General features: G+C 31.3%; 1 protein-coding gene across 2 annotated transcripts in view; it reads right to left on the bottom strand.

The window, feature by feature from the left end:
- The window catches only part of LOC114326709 (protein-tyrosine sulfotransferase), a 921,489-nt gene that overhangs the window by 102,536 nt on the left and 805,361 nt on the right, over positions 1 to 13,592 (bottom strand). The window lies entirely within an intron of this gene.

A 13,592-nucleotide genomic window follows, 5' to 3' on the forward strand; every position in this document is an offset into this window, starting at 1 on the left:
ACCCTCTGTTGAAACAGTTGACATTACGCAGTCTTCTACCCACCAACCCATATGGTTAGCGTGGTGGGATATCAAAAAACAGAGCAAGTCATAGAGAACAACAGAGGCTTAAAATGTCAACATTGAGTATTCATAAAATTATCAAAATTAAAGACATCAATAATAAGACATAAATGGCAATGAGTCCAAGAACATATTATATTCTTCTTCATTTGTCATCTCTTCTAAGAAGGTCAGCAATCATCATGGCAAATCGCACTTTCGATGCCGCTGTTCTAAAGAGATTAGCAGAAGGGCTGTTAAACGACGCTCTCAAATTGTTTAACCAGAAGATGCGTCTTCTTCCACGACTCCTTCTACCCTGTATTCTTCCTTTTATAATTAATTGCAACAACTTATAACGCTCGGCCCTCATGACATGTCCCAGATATTCCAGTTTTCTAACTTTTTTTTATTTAGTTAACGCCTCGACAACTAATGGCCATTGGCATGGTAAGTACGGTAAATTTTGCAGTTAGGTACCTAGTGTCATGTGTAGTGTGTGTGTTGAGTAAGTGTCTTGTTACTTTGCAAAGTCGACGTCATTGTCTTTGCAAAGAGACGCTAATTGTATCCCACAGTTTTCTAACTTTAATTATATTCAAAACCTCCCTTTTAGACCAGGGCGCATCTGTAAAAATATTAGTACATTTGGACGTTGAGAGGTGAATCATATTTTTTTTGCAGAAATTGCTTGAAAATAACTCAAATAATAATATTTGAGTCATCCTCCCTCTCAAAAAGGTCCGGAACATTGTTTAAATAATCAAAATGTCAAAAAATGAAGGAAAAATTCGATTTTTTTCTTCGTTTTTTGATTATAAATTTAGAAGTATTCATTTCCGAGAAAAGTTGTACCAACATAAAAGTTGCGTAATTAAATTTCCTACAATATAGAATTGGTTAAACATTCAAATAATAGTCACCCTTGTTGCACAATAGCAATAATTGCGAAAAAACCATACAAAAACAAGTATTAGCATTTTACGTTTTTCAACCATTTATGCTATACCTAGAACTAGTCCTCTCGCCAGGGGGGGTACAACGGCCTCCTTAATTCAGATGGACTTACCCAAGTTTTTTTTATGTATTTTGACCCGTAGAACACGAATTTTTTGGGTAACAGTCGATCCGGATGTCGATAAGATTGTTATAAACAAAGAACTTGAGGAATCACATAACAGCGATTTTTTGCAAAACAAAACATTTTTTTGTATTTTTTGGGTCATTCTAATCAAAAAATGTTTTTACAAGTTTTTTCGTAGGATGCATAGTTTTCGACATAAAGGCGGTTGAACTTTCAAAAAATCGAAAAATTGCAATTTTTTAACCCAAATAACTTTTGATTGAAAAATAAAATAGCAATTCTGCTTACCGCATTTGAAAGTTATTATTTGCATTGCTAAAAATTAAGTTTTTATTTGTCAAACAAAGCTATAAACACATAGTGTTTCCCGTGCCAAATGCATGCGTTTTAATGTACGTAATATACGTAGAAATTCTGTATGCGCGCCTACTCGTTCGATTTCAAATTAGAAATGCATTGAAAACACCATTCAATCACTATGTGTTTAAAGCTTTGTTTACCAATAAAAAAATTATTTTTTAGCAATGAAAATATTCAAAGCCTATAGAATTTGACTTGAACTTTCAAATGCAGTAAGCAGAATTGCTATTTTATTTTTCAATCAAAAGTTATTCGGGTTCAAAAATTGCAATTTTTCGATTTTTTAAAAGTTCAACCTCGTTTATGTCGAGAACTATGCATCCTACGAAAAAACTTGTAAAAACATTTTTTGCTTAGAATGACTCAAAATATATAAAAAAAATGCTTTGTTTTGCGAAAAATCGCTGTTATGTGATTCCTCAAGTTCTTTGTTTATAACAATCTTATCGACATCCGGATCGACTGTTACCCAAAAAATTCGTGTTCTACGGGTCAAAATACATAAAGAAAACTTGGGTAAGTCCATCTGAATTAAGGAGGCCGTTGTACCCCTACTGGCGACAGGACTAAACCTTCACATTTCACCCCGAAAAACATTATGATACAGTAAAACAATACTGTAAATTTCATTAAAATCGGTGCAATAGATTTTGCAAAATAAATTTTGCAATCCAGCTTTTGCAAAAAAAAATTCATTTTTTTCAAAATGGTACAGGACTGAAAATAAAGCAGATAGCAAGTTGAAATTTTTTTTGCGTATAGAAGTGTACTGTACCTTTCATTTGTAATTTGCAAAATTAAAATCGATTAACTACCACGGCGTCAGAACTTTTTTTAAATAAACAATAATTATTGCTGCTACGCGCGGGACAGCGGATAGTTTGCTCTGATTGGGTATTCCAATGACCTTTGATAATAATTTATACATTTTAATTTTAAAATAAAAACACATACTCTATCCTTTGAAATAACACTTTTTTAGCAAAAACTTTCTTTGTTCATATATTTTAACTTGAGAATAAAAGTTTATTATTTTTAAACAAATGCAATTGTTTAAACAATATTTCACAAACAATAATAAAATTAGTTTGATTTTTGTGGAATTAAAATATTAAAATAAAACAAAATATAGAGTAAGAAAATAATATATTAGATAAAGATTGGAAGAAATTTTGGTGGAAATCAACTTGTATGAATCGAACACCGCTGTCTTGCGCGTAGCACCAAAAATTAATGTTTATTTAAAAAATTTCCTGACGCCATGGTAATTAATCGATTTTAATTTTGCAAATTGCAAATGAAAAGTACAGTACACTTCTATAAGCAAAAAAAATTCAACTTGCTATCTGCTTTATTTTCTGTCCTGCAACATTTAAAAAAAATTTTTTTTTGCGAAAGCTGGATTGCAAAATTTATTTTGCAAAATCTATTAAACCGATCTTAATGAAATTTACAGTGTTGTTGTACTATATCATAAAGTTTTTCTTGGTAAAATATGAAGGTCCTAAGTGTATCATAAATGGTTAAAAAACGTAAAATGCGAATACTTGTTTTTGTATGTTTTTCTTTCGCAATTATTGCTATTTTGCAACAAGGGTGACTATTTTTTTAATTTTTAACGAAGTCTATATGGTAGGAAATTTAATTATGCAACTTTTATGTCAGTACGAGTTTACTCAGAAATGAATAGTTTTAAAGTTATAATCAAAAAACCAATAAAAAAATCGAATTTTTCCTTCATATTTTGACATTTTGATTATTTAAACAATGTTCCGGACCATTTTGAGTGGGAGGATAACTCAAATATTATTATTTGAGTTATTTTCAAGCAATTTCTGCAAAAAAATTGAGTCACCTCTCAACGTCCATCTCAAAACAGATGCGCCCTGGACTATTTCTTTTCTAATTCTTTTCAACACCTCGACACTCGTGACTTTATCCACCCAACTTATTCTTAATATCCTTCTGTTGGCCCATAATTCGAAGGCTTCTAATCTGTCTGAAACATCTCTCTGTAATGTCCAAGCTTTCAGCATATAAAATAATACGGAGAACATACTTCTTCTTCTTGCAGTACTGTCTCCTATCGGAGGTTGGCTACCATCAAAGCAATCTTAACTTTGTTGGCCGCAGCTCTGAACAACTGTATTGAACTGCATCCATACCACTCCCTTAAATTTCGCAACCAGGAAATCCTCCTACGTCCCACATTTCTCTTTCCCGAGCGGATTATGAGTCTTAGCAGAGAGTACTTTTCTCCTCTCATTATGCGGCCTAGATATTCCAGTTGTTTCGTTTGCATGGTTTTTATGACTTCGCATTCCTTCCCCATCTTCAGCAAAACATCTTGATTTGTTACTCTCTCCGTCCATGGTATTTTCCACATTCTCCTGTAGCACCACATCTCGAATGCCTCAATGTTTAGGAGAACATACATACAATATCGATAGAAGAATATATCTACGTGTGCCAAATTCCGAAACTTAGCAAAGGGCACCAAAGAGCGGAAATCACTAGAAGAGCAAGATTGGCATGGGTAGCATTTTAAGAACTCTGTTGGATACTTAGGATTCGCTAAAAGATCAACGTTTAAACGCCACAATAGAACATTCGAGACCTTACAAAGGTAGACCAAGAGGAAGACCATGGCTTTCTTATGCTAAGTTTGAGACACACTGTAGGAAGGACAAGGTACAAGGGTAAGTATACATCAAAACCGTGTTAAAGTCTTATGGTAAAATAGTTGGTTTTATTATTAGCCGAGGAAATGAAACTGAAAAATGGCAAAACCTCGCAATTTTTTCGTCCAGCATCGATTTGTACAAAAATTTGGGATTAGGCTCATTACACCCTCTAGTTAATTTTCTATATTTAGCCGTTGTACGCTTTTGGCTTTTTAAGGGTGAAAACTACCTCTAATTGTAAAAAATTATAAAATAGCATTTTAAACTTTAAATATTGTCAACATTTGGTTCTTATTAGTTACATAATGAATGTTTTATGATTTAAGATATATGTACTATCATAATATTTCAACCCTTAAAACCACCCTTGTTGGAGCTATATATAAAAAATTTACTTATTCTAAAAGAATAATTTCGGCTTGCATCGATTTACACAAAAATTTGGGATTAGGATCATCTCATCCTGTACTTCATATTCTATATCATGCTTAAGAAGGTTGATTATTTTTAGGGGTGTAAACTACCCCTTATTGTCAAAAATTATATAAAAACATTGTAAACGTTAATATGGGTAAAATTTGGTTTTGATTGGTTAAATGATAATTGTTTTATGCTTTAGGATATAATATAATATTTCAACCCTTAAAAACCACCCTTAATAACATTACAATTTTTATAAGTAGATAATTTAATAGATCTATACAGAAAAAAAAGTAGAATTAAAGAATTACAAAACCATTTATTTACACAAAAATACGAATTTACAAATATGTACAAATACAAATACAAATAGTTTTTTAGACATCTTCCAGTATACGAACCGGTTCTTTGGTATTATACATACATTGAAAATTATCCATAAGCGGACTATTCGAATTTTTCGAAAAAAAAATTCGTTTTATTAACATGGCTCCTTCATTTTTGGCGATAAAAAGTTTTCTTATAAACGATTTTGTAGGATTTTTGAAGAGCTATAAGACTGTGTAAACTAAATTCCGTAAGATCTCTTATTGAGCTTGAACCTCCATCGATTTACATGAAAATTGGTGAGTGGTTAGAGGATATCTCAAGGAACAAAGGTGACATGGTGCCAACTTGCGCTTTGGATGCCACATCTTCTCGGGGGTGAAAATTATTTTATTAAAAATAACCCCATAATTCGATAGAGGGACAAATTTCAAGCAAAATTTGTTATATAAATTTTATTAAAATAAATCAAAACTTTTTGAGTTATTAAAGATCAAAGATTTTAATTTTTCTTGAGAAAAATGCATGTTTTTAACCAATTTTTCATCAATAACTCAAAAAGTTTTTACAAAAAAGTTATTATCAAAATTGAAGTTAATAAAAAATGAAATAAACTCCTTACTAAAAAAATCTTTTAATGTTAACTAAAAGTGAGTTATAAGTAAATGAATGTATATTTTTTTCGCCGAGTAAAAAACTCTAAGTATTCAAGCTGAAATAACGGGAAATTGATGCATTTTATAACATAAACTTATTAAACTTACTTAAAAAAAGTACTTAAAAATATCTATTAAATGAGCCCCCGAACATGTTGATAGCGTTAAAATTTATGCACCAAATTTTTTTCAAAATTGATCTTTTAAAAATTATTCCAAAAAATGTCATTGTTTTTTTTTAATAACTCCGTTCGTGTTTACGATATCAAATTCATCTAAAAACTGTTTGAAAGGTAATTCCAAGTGCTATTTAAGCACGTTGAACCTAATCTTTTAAACCCCTTAGTTTTTTAAAAATAAAAGGTTAAATGACCCCGGTTGCATGGTTCCCACAGCAAAATTTAAGATTTAAACGTTTCTATCTCGGTTATTTTTTACCCTATAGAAATAGTAAAACAGGTAAAATATTTGGCACAGAAAAAATTAAAATTTGGTTATATATAATTTTTTACGTATTTTTGGAGTTATTATCAAAAGAATATGAGAATTACAATAATTTTAAAAATTATTATTTTTTAAAATTAAATCTTTTTTTCAAAAATATGCATTCTTAACCGGTCAAAATTATCGAAAACATTACTTATGCTAATATAAAGAAGTTCTTGTATTACTATAAATTTTAATTTTTGTGGAAATGGCGTATGTTTTATTTTTCACTTTTTCCTAAAAAAATTCGAAACGGTTCATTTATTTTCATTATAACTTGCTTAATTTTGACGCTATTACCTTGTTCTGAAGCTCATTTGTTAGGTATTTCGAAGTACTTTGGCAAATGTTTAGCAAGAATATTTTATACATTGCATCGTTTTCCCGTTATTTAAGCTTGAATACTTAGATTTGAGTACTCGTCGAAAAAAATACACATTCAATTGCCAATAACTAACTTTGAACTAACATTAGTTTAGTTCTTTATGTAAGGAATCTATTAAATTTTTTATCTTCAATTTCAGTAATAATAACTTTTTTGTAAAAGCTTATAGTTTTTTATTTATACGGAAAAACCGATTTAAAACATGCATTTTTTTACGAAAAAATAAAATCTTTGGTCTTTAATAACTCAAAAAGTGTTGATTTATTTTAATAACTTCATAAACAAATTTTACTTATAATTTGTCCCTCTATCGACTTATGGTATTATTTTTAATAAAATAATTTTCACCCCCGAGAAGGGGTGGCATCCACCCCCAGAGGAAAAGCGCAAGTTGGCATCATGTCACGTTTGTTCCTTGAGGTATCCTCTAATTACTCACCAATTTTCATGAAAATCGATGGAGGTTCAACGAAATCGGAGGTGAAAACTTTCAGTGACTGCACTATTAGTTTTTAATTGGGGTGGGTTTAAAGGGCTCGAATAAGTGTGAGTTTGCTCGTAAATAGAGGTTTGAAACAGCTATATCTCACTAACTATTTACTGTAATGGAAATCTATGTACAAGGTAATTTTAGATATTAAAAAAGCTACAATTTAAATCTATCATTTTTTTCGTATCTCCAGTGTTTTCGGAGATATTTTGAAGTAAAAGGTGAAAAATAGGAAATTGCAAAAAATCATTTATTCTTTAAACCTCAATTTTTCTAAAATTATGCCTTTTAAATAGGTCAATCTTCTTGGGTCTATTGATAATATTATTTGGAAGGAATTACAGAAAGGTGAAGACCAATTTTTAATTAGGAAGGTAGTTAGGGGGTTGTTTTCACTGATTTTTTCATAGATAAAAGCAGGTACCGATTTTTTTTTGATCATAAGTCGCTTAAGTTTCATGCTAGAAACTTTTTATTATTATTTTTTGAAAGGTCTAAATGTATGCTTGAAAAAATATTATTTAAGTTTTCATCGAAAAATGCAAAGTTTTTCTGTTATTTGGTTTTCAATATTTCAAATTATGCATTTGACGAAAAAAGCTAACTTTTAACATGCCGTATCTCGGTCTGTATTGGTCTTGAAGATATTACAGAAAAAGAATTTGGTTTGTGTTACTAAAAGATACAATTTTGATTTCTACAGTTTTTTGATTAAATGCATATTTTTCCAGGTATTCTCAAAAAACTCACTAAAAAAGTCGATTTTTTCGTCGAAAAACTGTTACTTTCAAGCGAGAATAACTTGAAAAATATTAGTTTTACGAAGAAAATGTAAAAAACATTTTTGAAGTGAAAACTTCTTTAGGGACGTTGTGCGATTTTTGGATAGGGGAAAAAGCATTGAATTCGCTACCGTTATCGCGACCGTCATTGCGACCGTCATCGCTTATGCTATATATTATTTGTATGTATATATAAATTGTATAGAAGTATTTAATTTTAAAATAAATGTAAAAGCTATTTTAGGATGGGGAAAAAAAGATTTATTTCGCGACCGTCCTTGCGACCGTGATATCTTCGGCGAAATAAATTTTGTACGTATATGTATTGAAGTGAAAACTTATTTAGGGACGTTGTGCACTTTTTGGTTGGGAAAAACTAATAAATTGGCGACAGTCATTGCTACCTTCATCGCTTCGAAGAAATAAATTTTTGAAGTGAAAACTTCTTGAGGGTCGTTGTGCACTTTTTGGATGGGGGAAAAAGTATTGAATTAGCGACCGTCATCGCTTCGGCTAAATAAATTTTTGAAGAGAAAACTTCTTTAGGGACGTTGTGCACTTTTGGATGGGAAAAAGTAATAAATTAACGACCGTCATCGCTTCGACGAAATAAACATTTGAAGTGAAAACTTTTTTAGGTACGTTGTGCACTTTATGGATGGGGAAAAATTATTAAATTAGCGACTGTCATCGCTTCGACGAAATTAATTTTTGAACTGAAAATTTCTTTAGAGACGTTGTGCAGTTTTTGGATGGGGGAAAAGTATTGAATTAGGGACCGTCATCGCGACCGTTATCGCTTCGACGAAATAAATTTTTGAAGTGAAAACTTCTTTAGGGACGTTGTGCACTTTTTGGATGGGAAAAAGTATGAAATTAGCGACCGTCATCGCGACTGTCATCGTTTCGACGAAATAAATATTCGAAATGAAAACTTCTTGAGGGACGTTGTGCACTTTTTGGATGGGGAAAAAGTATTAAATTAGCGACCGTCATCGCTTCGATGAAATAAATTTTTGAAGAAACTTCTCTAGGGACGTTGTGCACTTTTGGATGAGAAAAAGTAGTAAATTAGCGACCATCATCGCTTGGACGAAATAAACATTTGAAGTGAAAACTTCTTGAGGGACGTTGTGCACTTTTTGGATGGGGAAAAAGTATTAAATTAGCGACCGTCATCGCTTCGATGAAATAAATTTTTGAAGAGGAAACTTCTCTAGGGACGTTGTGCTCTTTTTGGATGGAAAAAAGTATTAAATTAGCGACCGTCATCGCTTCGATGAAATAAATTTTTGAAGTGAAAACTTCTTGAGGGACGTTGTGCATTTTTTGGATGGAGAAAAATTATTAAATTAGCGACCGTCATCGCTTTGACGAAATAAACATTTGAAGTGAAATCTTCTTTAGGGACGTTGGACTCTTTTTGGATGGAAAAAAGTATTAAGTTAGCGACCGTCATCGCTTCAATGAAATAAATTTTTATGTGAAAACTTCTTTAGGGGGGTTGTGCACTTTTTGGCTGGGAAAAAGTAATAAATTGGAGACCGAAAGCGGCTTCGATGAAATAAATTTTTGAAGTGAAAACTTCTTGAGAGACGTGCACTTTTTGGATGGGGAAAAATTATTAAATTAGCGACCGTCATCATCATTATCATCATCATCATACAACCTCTTCTGTCCACTGCTCTTTTCTTAGAATTAGTTTTTACATTGATTTCCATGGTTAAAATGTAATAAAAAATTCCCGCCCCGAGACGGGGTGGCAACCACCCCCAAGGTTGTAGCGTATAGCGGCATAATATAGAAAATGATTCTTGGACTATTCCCTACCTTCTGTGAAAATTTCAAGTAAATCCATGCTGGATGAAAAAATTGCGAGCCAAAATGCTTCATTTCCTCGACTATTTAAAACATTGTTTTAACTGAACTAATACTAAATTAACAGTAAAAGATAATAGAAGTTAACAAAACTTTAAAAACAGAAAAAAATATAACGTAACTTAATATCGCGTGTTCTCCCTCTAATTCTAATAACAACTGAACATCGTCTAGGGATGCTGGATATTAAGCAGGGTGTTTGATTTTGGTCTAAGGAGTTTCAGAGAGCAAAGTACCTATAATTTCTATATCGTGTCTACCGATAATATCCCATAAGTGATCAAAAGGATTCAGTTCGGGATTGTGAGGGTGCCAATTTCATATCTGAATATTTACCTTACTTAAATATTGAGTAACGACAGCAAATCCATTCTTGCTGTCAATGAAATTTCACCTCAAAGCATCAAAGAGCCTCCATTAAACAATATTGTCTCTCTTATGATGAGCTGTGCATACTGTTCACCTGGTCGACAAATATCTCTTATAAGTGTCGATCAGAACTGTTTGCGTTCTGTGTCTTTCTGTTTTTAAAGTTTTGCTAACTTTATTTTTTACTGTTTATTTAGTACTGTCTCGAGTCAACTTTTAACTACCCGCGCATCAAGTAAGTACACGCGTGGCGTACTTTATACACCACAAGAGAATACACTTAAAAACATCGGTTTTGTTTATTTTTGAAGTTATACGTCTTTAGACACAAGGGTGAATTTTTACATTCCCTGGCGCATGCGCACACCGACAGTATGGTATTAGTCGCTACATCTTTTAAGTTATGTAGCGCAAATAAGGTGTGCGTGAAAAGGATATTATATTATTAGTGTTTTTAGTAAACATATTTATTATAATTTTTGTGTCTTTGGATTTGTCTTCCTCGGGAATAAGATATTTTATAATAATAGTAAGTATATTTAAACTATTTTTGTAAACTTCACTTGGTCTATTAAATTTGTCAGTATGTATGAGAAATCTTGTAACCTGTCAAAGCAAAGGGAGTATAGCTCAGTGGTAGAGCGTGTGACCGGAGATCGAGAGGTCGCCGGTTCGAATCCGTGTGTTTTCAATGTTTTTTTTAGTTTTGGCATTGATTTAATAAAAATTTGTGGAAAGTAGTAAGTAAAAATTAGTTTAATCTTTAAATAAAATACAAATAACCTGTTGAAAGTATAATTTATTTCGTTGAAATCATATAATAGAAGTATAACTTCTTACGTGCGTACAAAGTACACACACATTCTTTTTTTTTTTTTGAAAAAATACGCTTAGTTGTTTGTTATAAATAGAGCTCGGGAAATATGCAAAATGCATATTAAGTGCATATTTGCATATTTTGGATAAATTTTATAAGTGCATATGCATTTATTAAAAGTGCATATTTTGAGTTATTTAGGAAAAATCGCTTTAAAACATGCATTTCATCACCAAAAATCAAAATCTCTGATAACTTAAAAAGCATTGATTTATTTTAATAACTTTATATAACAAATTTTCCTTAGAACTTGCCCCTCTATCGATTTATGGGGTTATTTTTAATAAAGTAATTTTCACCCACGCAAAGAGGGTGCCATTTACCCCCAGGGTAAAAGCGCAAGTTTTCCCAAGTTTTCGTGAAAATCGATGGAGGTGTACCGAAATCAAAGATAATAGTTGATGTTTACCTTCAGTGACTGCACTATAGAAAAGAAGTTGCAGTTCAATCATCGAAATGCGCGTATTTTGCAAGCTCATAAATTAGTAAACACTAGGTATGTAGCAGCAAAATAATTAATTTTATTAGTTTTAAGTACAATTCTCTCTTAAGCCGGGAAGATGGGGTGATTTTCTTGCGAAGGGGTTGTTGCTCAATAATCGAAATGCGCGTATTTTAAAAGTTTATTCTTAGAATTTATACGCTATACGAATTATGTCCGCGATACGGTATATTTTAATTTTTCTCGACATTTTTCTCTTGAGTTGAATCAATTAAATCGCTATGTGAGTGTTAAGGGAATAAGCTCAAAAATCTAAACTATATACCTATATCCCTTCGAAAGCTTATAAATAGTTCGTAATTCCGCGGCAAAGATCGACTAAATAAATATCTCCATTTTTAAGTAGTGCAAAAAAATATTAAATTCCTCTCAAGTGTAACGAGCCCAAAATTTTTAATCTACGGTATGTGAAAGCTCATAAATATCTCGTAATTTAGCGCTATTTTTATTTTAGTTTCTACAAGATGGTGGGCTAGCTCAACAGGGGTGAAATAGAAAGAAGTTTTTCCGCCTATATACAATTATTATCAGATAGATGGCATAGTTTTTCTCTAGAAAATTTAGAAAAGAATTTAATAATATATAGTTTTAACTTTAATAATAATATAATAAAGAATGATGATGATGATGATGATGAATATAAAGAATACATGGATATAATGATGTAGGTTATAGAAATTTCAAGAAATTTTTTGGGACTTTGGCATAAAATAAATTAAATACCTTCAATACAAAGATTGCTGCGTTTTATATTTATATGCGTGAAATGTATAAGAGCATATTTTAGTGCATATTTCAACTGTTTTTTGTGCATATTTGCATGCATATTTTAGGGTTTTTTAAGTGCGTATTTCCCGAGCTCTAGTTATAAACCTTATTCGGCATCAGCGAGTGCTTGGAGTTCCTTCTCAGTAAATCAATTGGGATTTCTAACTGGAATCTGATCCGTTAAAAAATAAAATTACTATTAAAAAAATTTTTGAAATGTGATTTTTTACATGAGAAAAATTATTGTTTATAAAAAAAATATATTTTGTGCCATAATGACTAAAAAAATTGAAAGATGTACTTATATTACTACAATCGTGGGGTATTTTGTACACCACCGGAAACTCTTCTCAGAACGCCGTTTATAACAAAACTAAAACCAATTGTAAAGCACATTCCAGTGATAGGTTAGATAGATAAACAAGGTCAAAAATTAAATTTTTAAATATATTTGCAGTAGAATTCTTATATCTGGCGTACAAAATACGCCATCACGTGTAGTTAAAGGTTAAAGAAAAAATCCGTCTATTTTATTTGTTTTTAACGATGTCAGGGAAATTAAAAAACAAACTGTTCACAAAATATAAGACTACAACATGATTTAGATATGTACCCACTCTTGTACCTTGTCCCCCCTACAGGATATCTCAAACTTAAAATAGAAAAACCGTTTCTTTTCTCTCACCCTGTATAAGCTCAAAAAAAGTTTGAGTAAACATTTGCCCAACAGTGTAAACACCAAAGAAAAATCCAAAATAATTAAAAAACTAACACAATCCGTTCACGAGAAAATCAACTTTTAAAATGATCATAATTTTTGGGGGTGCCAAACTTTTGCAGTTAAGTTTATTTAAATGTACAATTGAAAAACACGTTCTTATTACTAACAATAATTCAAAAATTTATTTCTATCATTTGTAATCATGAACATACCCAGAAGACATAATAAAATGTACATCATGTCTGTCGAAGTTTCGAGCAAAATGAAGTCTCGTACCCTCAACCAACAAGTTAATATCTGTACAAAGTTGAACATTAGTGAGAAAAACGGTCAAACTATTTATTAGTTTTATGTTGTCGTTTTTTCGTCGAAAGACGAACGAAATGGCCGGCATGAGAGATTCCACTGTTATTATCCATAACGTTAACCCATTTCTTTCTGTCACTCTTTTTACTGCGATATGTCCAAATAGATTCGAGCTTTTCTGTTTTTAAGTTGAATTTATGTCGTATCGCGATCTCTGCTCGGAAACATTTTCATTTATTAAAGCGATGATATAAAGTTACAATACGAACGTTGAGTTAGTAAACCGTGTTTAAAAACAGTAAAAAGATATGGAATGTCTTCATTAGCAACATTGTTTGGATTCATACTGTTCGTAATGAATTTTTATTGAAGCTAATAGTTTTTCTGGATGTCGACTCAGAGTACACGTTATTTTAGATAAAGTATCTCTATAAGCCATTTAAGTAGAACTTTAA

This window comes from Diabrotica virgifera, chromosome 4 (genome assembly GCF_917563875.1).
Source record: "Diabrotica virgifera virgifera chromosome 4, PGI_DIABVI_V3a".
Taxonomy (NCBI): domain Eukaryota; kingdom Metazoa; phylum Arthropoda; class Insecta; order Coleoptera; family Chrysomelidae; genus Diabrotica; species Diabrotica virgifera.